General features: G+C 39.9%; 1 long non-coding RNA gene across 1 annotated transcript; it reads right to left on the bottom strand.

The window, feature by feature from the left end:
* Window positions 1-1,915: 1,915 nt before the first annotated feature.
* On the bottom strand, window positions 1,916-6,310 carry LOC138030323 (uncharacterized). The gene is made up of 2 exons (XR_011128069.1): window positions 6,171-6,310; window positions 1,916-3,035 (listed from the first exon to the last, which is right to left on the bottom strand). It is a non-coding gene; the product is annotated as an uncharacterized lncRNA (long non-coding RNA).
* Window positions 6,311-9,837: the final 3,527 nt, after the last annotated feature.

Genomic DNA, 9,837 nt, shown 5'->3' with positions numbered 1-9,837 from the left:
AATAGCGTTATTGAAAGCTCGTTCGCGTTAATGAAGTTCATGGAAGTGCCAACGAACGTATATTTTTCGTATAGTTTCAACTGTTGACGTAAATGAATGTATATTTTGCTTAAATGAACAGCAAAAGGTGTATGGCAGTTCAGAATTTAATGAAAATTAATAAAACAATTATTCCATTCGCGTTTATTGGATATGAGACTGGTTAAACTACGCGTCTCGTTGGCTATTTACCATCTCATATACATACATAATAATATTTCCGACAATTAATGAAGCGAAGCACAATAGACAGAAATAAGTTATTTTGCCGCCACGGACAGGAAGATTGGGGCCGTGTAAGAGGGATTATGGGTGTGCGTGTCAGATATATAGTAGCCCGTTATGATTTGAAACCCATTCTAGGATTTAAGTGTGTATTGTAGGTTTCCATGATTCGTCATCGTAATTCAGCCCCCGAAGTTAGCGGCACCGTAGTTAGGGGGGGTATACTTTTCCTTTTTTTTTTTTTGCACAAAGTGTTTTTGGGTTTTCGACGATTGTTATACTTCTCCTTCGACCTCAAAGTTTGGTTATTCTGGTAAATAGAAATCGGCCAACAAGCAAGGACTGCATTTACATTCACCTCTTATAAGTTATTGAAAAGAAAAAAAACGAAATGAGTACGTTATATCTTTTTGGTTATTTTGACAATGGAGATTTTCACCGCCTGTGTCAATCAGCTCAAAGCATAACGCGTCAGCGCTGTTGTCTCTGTACTTGTGGAAGTTGACAATGGCGGAGTTTAGCCACGGAGACTCGCCAATTTTTTCCATTTCTCAGTACTTTTTCAGTGATATCACTGCAAATGAGAAATTTCTTATGTTGCCAGAAAAAGAGCTTGATAACCTGAGAGGCAAAAACCAAAACTAAAACACCTCCAAGATTACAAGAACTTGGCTGAATGTTTTCAGAATGGTGCAGCGTAACGAAGCGAGAAAGCTGGAAGATATCCCTCGTCATGAGATAGATGCAGTTCTTTGCCGTTGTTTCGCTGAAATTAGAAACAAGGACGGTCACGAATACAAATCAGAAAGTTTTGCTGTCATGCAGTGCTAGTTGGACCGTCATTTAAAAAACTGTGGCAGAAACTACAATATTTTGCGAGATTGTGAATTTGAAAATTCAAGGCAATAACTTGAAGCGAGCGCAGGGTCACGGAAAGCGAAAAAATGCCTCTCGTGCTTTACAAACGAGGGCACATTGCTGCTCATGATGTTTCTTGGGCGCGCAAACGCGCGGGACACAAAATGAATGTTGTGTTTCCATGCTGCGCAAACTGGGAAACATTTGTTGCGAATTTGTGTCCGCAACAAATGTTGCGCGCGCGGGCAAACGGGGAAACATTTGTGCCCGCAACAATGTGTCCTCGTTTGCCAGTCTCTCTAAGCGAAGCAGACGATTTTACAAAAAATTCCTCTGGAGTTCAGGTAATTTTGGAAATAAAAATAATTCAAAATATTTTAGTTTACCTTTCTTTAACGATAATAGCTTGACTGCGCAATGCCCAATTACAAATGACTTGCTATATAATTAATAGGTAACAGGACTACATGCTTGTCCAATTTGGAAATAATTTCTCGGACTGCCAAATTGGACTCGGCCTACGGCCTCGTCCAATTTTGGCTGTCCTCAGAATTTTTCTCGCCCAATTATTTCCAAATTGGACAGCATGTAGTCCTATTACATATACACGTTTGCCTACTCTTCAAAGCTAGTCGAAGTGCGAAGTTTTAGTGATGGTAATTAGTTAGTACTTTACACATGAATGAAAACTAATTTTCATAAGAAAAAACTGCGCACTTGAGTGACTCGCTTTGAAGAGGAGGCAGACATCAACTCGGAAATGGCCTATTTAGCGAGGGCTTAACAAATTAAAGCTATTTTCCAATTTATTCGCAAATGGCCAATCCTAGCGTAAAGAGATTGTTTAATGACCAAAAGAGAGTCGAGGCAAGAGAATGGGAGAAAAGCATAGTCTTCTTGAAGTCGGCATCTCAGTACAGAAGGTTCTTGTGGTATGACGTAAACAAGGTTTGTAAAAGGCGGCCGAAGTTAGACTTCGCGTTTTCTCTTCGCGTTTAAATAACCGGCTTTTTCAGGTTTCATTTCATCACAGGAACAAGAAGTATCCACTAACAGGCCTTGTGCATGACGAAGGCATATGCCCAAAATTTACCACCAAGCCGTTTGCGTTTGTAGTCACATCATCTGGACATGCAATATTGTTCGCACGTGGGTTTTGTTTACATTTTTGCTCCTTTGGGATTTAGCTTATGCTAAAATTTACAAATTTGATTTTTGAATTCGAGGCTTGGTGTTGAAATTAGCTAGTCAGATGTCATCACGCATGAGGGCTATTAGTTGAGGCGGAAAATACCATAATACTCTGTTTGTCCCCCACCCCCTCCCCCACCCTTCCCCCAATTTTGAATAAGCATTGTTTTTGTTTCCTCGTGGGACCACTGTAAGTCCCAAGAGAAACTGGAACGATGCATACGCAAAGTTTGGGGAGACATACAAAGAGTATTATGGTATTTTCAGACTCGACTAATTGTGGAAGATTCAAGGAAGTTTACGTCACTGTTACGTCATGCTTTTTTTTTACGCGAACGAAACAAAAAGGAAGAGGCCCACGATCTCACACAGGGTCATGGTGAGTGCAGTCATCCTGGATGCTCCTGACTGTTCACCCGATTTGGGACCTTCTCCCCTGTTACAAAGATCTTCTTCACAGCAAGATCCGCAAACGACGACTCCTTCAGTGTCAGGCGGTGTGCATTTGGACATACAGTTTGAAGACGTGGCACATAATCGGGAAAAAGTGGTGACGGTGCCGTCCTTTTGTATGGTTTTATGGATTGCGCAGCGGTCCTCGCCAGACGAACAGCTGATCTTATTGTTATTTCCACTGTTATTTCCCATGGTAGATAATTCGCAGTATTCGAGGGCGTCAGAAGTGCCTTCACGGACACAGCGATAGCACTCCAGAGAAGATACTGAAAATTAAGGATGGAGAAAATTTTTAGCTGTTTCTCTTGAGCGAGACTTTCGTGTTAGTGACGGGCTGAAGGATTGAAGAAGTTAAGGGGTGTCTGGAAAATCCGAATAGCGAATAGCGAATAGTCGCGAATAGTCGCGAATGGCGAATAGCGAATAGTCGCGAATAGTGACGAATAGTAACAAATAGTGGCAAATAAGGGGGGGGGGGGGGGATAGTGACGAAATGACGAAAATTTGGTACCCAGTACTTCCTGGTCAACCTCAGAGCTTTTTCCGCTAAAAAAGCAGAGATATGTCGGCGAAGGACAGCTTGAACCCTGAGAAGAAAAGGTAATAAATGCACTGAAATCTTGATGCTTATTTGGATAATTAATTAACGCAACGGTTATCGGAGTAGCTCGTTTGATTTTATTCCTTTTTACAGAACGTGTCTCGCCGGATCGGACAGCACACATGAGGATGATGAAATTTGAGTATCTAAAATTTATGTTCATGCGCCAATGTGCGAAGAGGTGATCATGAGCTTGATGTATTAATGGAAGTGATTTATATTTTTACATTTTGACGTTTGTTCTCCTTTAGAGTGTTTGTAAAAGCATGCACGAAACTCTCTTTCAACGATAGGTAAGCATATTATTTGCTTTGATTACGAGATTGTTCAGCTAAGGCGGTGACTATTGAAGACTATTCGCGACTATTCGTCACTATTCGTCACTATTCGCACTGTTCGTATTATTCGCTATTCGCTATTCGCGACTATTCGCTGTTCGCTATTCGCGACTATTCGCTATTCTCTATTCGGGTTTTCCAGACACCCGAAGTTAGGATGTTGTCAAGACTGCTCTTTCAGGCAGCGTGTACACGAATGCGCGAGTTTCAAGTCGACACAGGGTTTCATGACTTCGAAACCGCGTCAAAATCGATGCGGTTTGGAAGTGTTTACACGGAATCGTTTTCGCCAGAAGATTCAAGTGGTGGTGGTATACGCGAGCGCTGCACTGCGTGCTAAATTCACTATTTTGAATTGAGCAATGCAAAGTTCGCGCCAAAATAGTAACCGTATTCAAATCGATGCGGTTTCACTCTTTACACGATAGATGAAACCAAATCGTTTTAAAAACGCTCCACTTTTGGCAGCGGTTTCAAATCGACACGGTTTCGACAAAAGCCTCGATCGGTATCGTGTAAACAGGAGGTGTAACCGCATCGTTTTCGATGCGGTTACAAATGAAACCGCATTCGTGTAAACGCTGCCCCAAGCTGTCCCCCACCACTATTCCCCACCCCTCCCCTCAACTAAATGCAATTAGGTGTGGGGATTTAGCGTTATGAAGCACGCGGGAGGCTGGCAAGACACGTGAGAAGCTGCTCGTCGCGGGAGCAAAGTTTGCGTCGTTCTCTACAACTTATACTTCGCTCAGGTTCACTTGAAGAACGTGTCCGCAGAATACAATAGATGTTGTTCTATGTACTGCTAGTCGCAACAATCGCCAAGGTTCCAAATATTCCACAGTTTATTCACTCATCTTGTTAACAGGAAAGTATCCGAAATCTATTAACAGATTAGCATTATAGTTAACTAATGCCTGGATTAATAGACATTAACAAAGAACTGGTAGTGTCGGCTTCAACGATCTTATCAATCAATTACGTAAGGCATTGTTACGTCATGTCACCTAAAAACGTCAGAACGAAACATTCTATCTCAAATAAATGGAGAGGGTATGCAGCAGTTAGCTTGGGTTTCATTCATCTGACAAATGATTAGAACTTCATTCTCAACGGACCTCAATAAAAATGAACTTCATTCAAGAGTCAAGTCCTCTAGTGCTGGGAGACTAATTGGTGACACTACAGAGAATCAAATCAGTTTAATTGAAATCAAATCACATAATTTTTGAGCGCCTACTTTGCCAAGGCAAATTTCCATCGTAACTACGTCTGGGCGGAGAAAACGCAGATCACTCACATTTAACTGTCAATGATCGGCAATTGATAATCTTATCTCTTCAAACAGCCCAAGACAAAGATTCTTCCTACACATGGGCTTTGCGGGCGATCCATGCTACAAATATATGTAGAGTGCTGACAGATACGCTAGCGTCTATTTACTTTGGATAAACGCCTTCTGCAAACATGTTGACGGCGAAGTTCAAAATGGTTTCGCAACGCAGCTGAATAGAACGGGTTGCTGGATCACATTCAGCCGTTTGGCCGGGTCCGCCAGATGACCCGTCAAATCAACTTCGAAAAAAACGTGTTTTTCATGTTTCTGAAAAACGCAATGAAGCTTTACCAACGTCAAGAATCAACTAAAAAACATATGAAACCGCTGCTACAAGTTCTAAGGTCTTCTAACATCGTTATAAATCATTTGAATGTTCAGCGAGGTTAGGTCGTCGAGAAACACGTGTTCAACATTTTGTGTTAAAAAGAATGTTCTGAATTCGACCAATCATTTTTTCCGGCATTCAACAAAGGTTTTGTTATTGTTGTTGTATAGGAAGGCTGTAGGCGCATCTAACTTGTTTTTGGGGTTATATAATTTTAGAAGTGTATCGAAATGAAGCATTCAATAGAATTCCAAGAAAACGCGCTTCTGTACTCGTATACGGTTTGAGAAAAAAATGTTTAGCGTGGATCTTCCAGGAATCATTTGATTTGATCACTTGCAAGATTTGTTTTATTTCCTGTCTACTGTCTTCTTTCGTTTTGCGTCATCTCCAAAAGAACTGCAATCGAGACACTTTTTTAAAGAAAACAAATAATTTTTTGAAATAGCTTAAAGATGCGACACCCCGTACTTTTCAATTGCTTTTTGCCAATAGGTGTTGGAAATTCATCAAATTCGTGCAATTCATCATTGCAGAGAGAAAATGAAATTGTTTTACGGTTAAATTCCAAAGGAATTTCTACAGTCTGTATCGAAAAAAACAAGGAAAAAAGGAACTACAAGATCAGCAAACTACTGTAGTTACTGTTTGAAGAACGAGGAACTTAAGCCGGGTTGAAAGCGTTTGGTGAATTGGCGATAGGTCATAAAGTATTCGCCTTGGTTCTATCGACGGGCGGGTATTGTTTTTCAAACAAAAAAGATCAAATAAAAGAACAGTAAAGCAAGAAGAAAATACCTGCTGTGGTACATGTAGCAATTGTCAGCAATGCGGCTAAGAATACTGTTGCCATTTTTGATCGAATTCGTTCGAGGAAAGCTGGCTGTTCTTTAACGGAAACGTTTAGCTTGCGTCACCCACAGTCGAATGAACCAGAATTTGACTTGCAAATATGACGTGTCAATGTTGAATCGTTACATCACGTTGCTTGATTCAGCGGTCTACCACATAGTATCGTGTTTCGGTTGAATTTCCGACCGACTCCGTCAATCAGACAACGTTTTAGCATCCTTTGAATTCTACATCAAGCTTTGTTTGCATTACTTCCGGTCGCTCAATGTTATATTCTTTCATTTCGATTTTCTTTGTCCCGAAATGAGCCTTCAATGACAAGCACGCTTGAAGTTCGCAAAAAACACGCTCTATTTCTGCACATGATCATGTTAATCCACTCGAACTCATTCATTCCCAAGAGCATAATCTATCCTTCATCATTTATTCTTAAAATAATCGCAGCGCATAAATTAAGACTCTCCATCTACCGAGATGTACCGCGCGCAAGTTCAAGTTCAAGTTCAAGTTTATTATTTTACACTGTTTACAGAGAGGAAACAACTTAATATAACATAGTTTACAATAATGGAGAAAATACTAACAGAAATTAGCTAGAAAAATATATATTTATAGTGTACAGTGACCAAAGTAGCCAATCAGCTTTCGAGTTGGTCACTGTCACGTGAGATATAAATAGGGAGCTTAAGCAACGACAACGGGAACGTCACCAATTTGCATATTTAGTGGGTAAAAACAATGGCTTTGCACGCCCTGCACGTGCGTTTTTCACTTTTGTCCATTTCGTTGCCGTCGTCAGCAAAACAACAACGTGAAATAGCCAAGTTTTTGGTTTTATGAAGAACGTCAGCACTTGAGGATAAATTTTCATTTTCTCTCCTAAAATGGAGTGCCGTTCCGACTGGTGTCATCTTTAGGAAATACGACACCCTTGTCATGTTGAAATAGTCACGAAGCGATTAAAATAACGCAAAGCTATATTTTGAGATGACGTTCTCGTTGCTTAAGCTCCCTAATTGGCGTTGGCCGCAGACACGGAGGTTTCGTATGATTTGAAACCTGCATTTTTTCGTCGGTGCGTTTTTCGTTCGTTATCGTAGACATCAATTGGGATTTGTTCTTACTCAGTGCTTCTTATTACAGCTACATTATCATAGTTTATTAGGGACGAGATATTTCTTGAACGTGGGTCAATCTCGTTCCCAGAGTCTTCGTTCCCCTTGACCAGCGGGTCGCGTTACGAGAGACCTAATCCGTTTCGAATGACAAGATTCTTGTCATGAACACCATTGCGCAGGCGTAGGCGTAACGCCGAAATGGCGGAGAGAGTGGAGGATTTGGTTCACGATGGCATGCAATTTTCTTTAGCAAAATTAGGATATATCAACCTAGAACTGAAAAAGGAACAACATGACGTGTTGGAGCGATATCCCTGGATAAAAATCTGTGCTGAATATGTTACCAACGGGCTGTGTTTCTCAAGTGTTGCCTGGGATTTTCGATTAGAATTTGTGTAACGTGGAAATGTAAAGCAGATTGTGTCGCTGCTGAATGCACTGATCCGGGATTAGTTTCAAATGTTAAAAGACTGTCTTTGTTTTGTTTTGTTTTTTTTTTGTATCGTGGAAGATGAGAGAGAGCGAAACACCAGACTCATTCTTTTAATCATAAAACTATGTCTTCGTTGAAGGATCTTTCAAGTTAGATTCTTCGTCACCAGAGAAGGTTTAGGATTCTTTTCAAAAGAAGATGAGTTCTTTGGGTAAGAGTTTCCTTGCTGTTATAAAGAAGCAGAGGTCTTGAGGGAAGTATCATTTTGCTGCTTTTCATTATCTTGTAAAAACAGAAAATGACTGTTTTCCACCAAATAATGAGAATTCTTGAATAGAGATCTATACTTCTAATTGGATAAACATGTGGATTTTTAGAATATTATTCTTCCATGAACATATAATGTGCTTTCCAAATTTAGGAAATAATATATATGCAGTGTTCATACAGACACAAGGTAATACGTACAAGCCATAATCACAAACACAACTCTGTTAAATTTCACTTAAATAATTAACGTTGCAGAACAAATACAAATTTCTGAAACTTAAACGCCTAAAAACACTAATGATTTCAAAAAATCTATGCGGCATGAAAAAATCAGCCAAACTACTTAGCGATTGAGATAAGTGCCTAGAAATGAAAACAGCTTGCATGCACAAACTAACATGCAAAAGAAATCATGTTCTCTTGAGGGATGGTGTAGATCTTAAAGTGAGTGAAATTAAATAAATGAAAAGTGTTACACAAAAACAATTTTTGTAATTAAAATCTATCACTATCTATTTTCCTTATATCACCTCTATCCAAACAAAAAAAATTAGCCAATCTGGAACTAATTCAAAGCACACACCCAAAAAACTGGCATTAAACCGGGCTGTCATTAAATTTTCACCTGCAAAATTTTAAAAGCTGATTCTAGTTTTCATTTCCTTCACAATGTGAGCTCAGGGTTAACAGCTGGTACATGTGAATGTCCTTTATGGCAGCCCTGTGAAAACTTTCCAGTTTGACAATTTAATATTGACCATATTAGTAATAGTACAAATTACTACATAACATATCATGGTTTGACATGGTTTGCCTGACATGGTCATGTTCTGTACTATTTCTCGCCTGTTGTGCGTCAAATCAAGAAATGGACTTAGGTGTGTTTACGCGTCAGGGTTTCCATTAAGTTTTAAAGTAGCAGGGACCTTGTGACAGAGTGAGCGGGCACCCCTATATATAGTCTGGCTTTTGATCTTGAAACCTCCTTTGAGCAATGGCGGGTACTGTACTCAGTGTAGACGGGTGCTAGTACCCAGGTCCCAGCTTCTAATAAAACCCCTGCATGTAGGTTACGTCAAGCTCTTGTGGTGGTGCAACTGTTAATACATGTAATAAGAGGCTATTAACTTTAAGCTAAAAGAGTAGAGACACCTTTTCTATACAGGGCATTTTTTTTTTTGAAGAATGCTAAATACGTACTCTCAAGAAACTCAGTGCAGACATGTTCGCTTTCTTGGATACTCTAGGTTAACCATGTAATGTACCCCAAACAGAGCACAAAGACTCTGTTTGTATGAACTTACTTCCAGAAGAACCTCATTGTCAACAATAATGAAAAGCTGTTGTTCATAATCGTCGGTCTCTGGGCACAGCATATGAACATCCCCACTTAAAACTGTTTAATTCACATAATTGTTTAAGTAACGTCAAATTCTTTTGGGAGAGCAGAGAGATGCACACCGAAAGGTCGATGAAATTATGTATCAAGCAAAATAAAAACTGCAAAAGCCAAAAGTTCTTCATGAGGTTAAGACTGGTCATCCTTGATGCACTTTATATTCCATTTTTCCAGATGAGCAGAGGTCAGTACTTATTTTGAACCATAAAACTTGACAGACTGGATGTAACAATATTATATATACATTGTATATTATCCTGAGAATGTTCATTTCCCATCTTACCCCCTTACCCCCCCCCCCCCCCCCCCTTGCCAATAATGTAATCCCTTCCTCACTGCCAAAGGCTTTCTGTAGGGTGGCCAGCACCATACAAGTTTTGAAACGGTACTTTT

The sequence above is a fragment of the Montipora capricornis genome, chromosome 13 (assembly GCF_036669925.1).
Source record: "Montipora capricornis isolate CH-2021 chromosome 13, ASM3666992v2, whole genome shotgun sequence".
Lineage (NCBI taxonomy): Eukaryota > Metazoa > Cnidaria > Anthozoa > Scleractinia > Acroporidae > Montipora > Montipora capricornis.
Note: the sequence above shows the minus strand (reverse complement) of the source record. Positions and strands in the feature narration are given on the sequence as shown.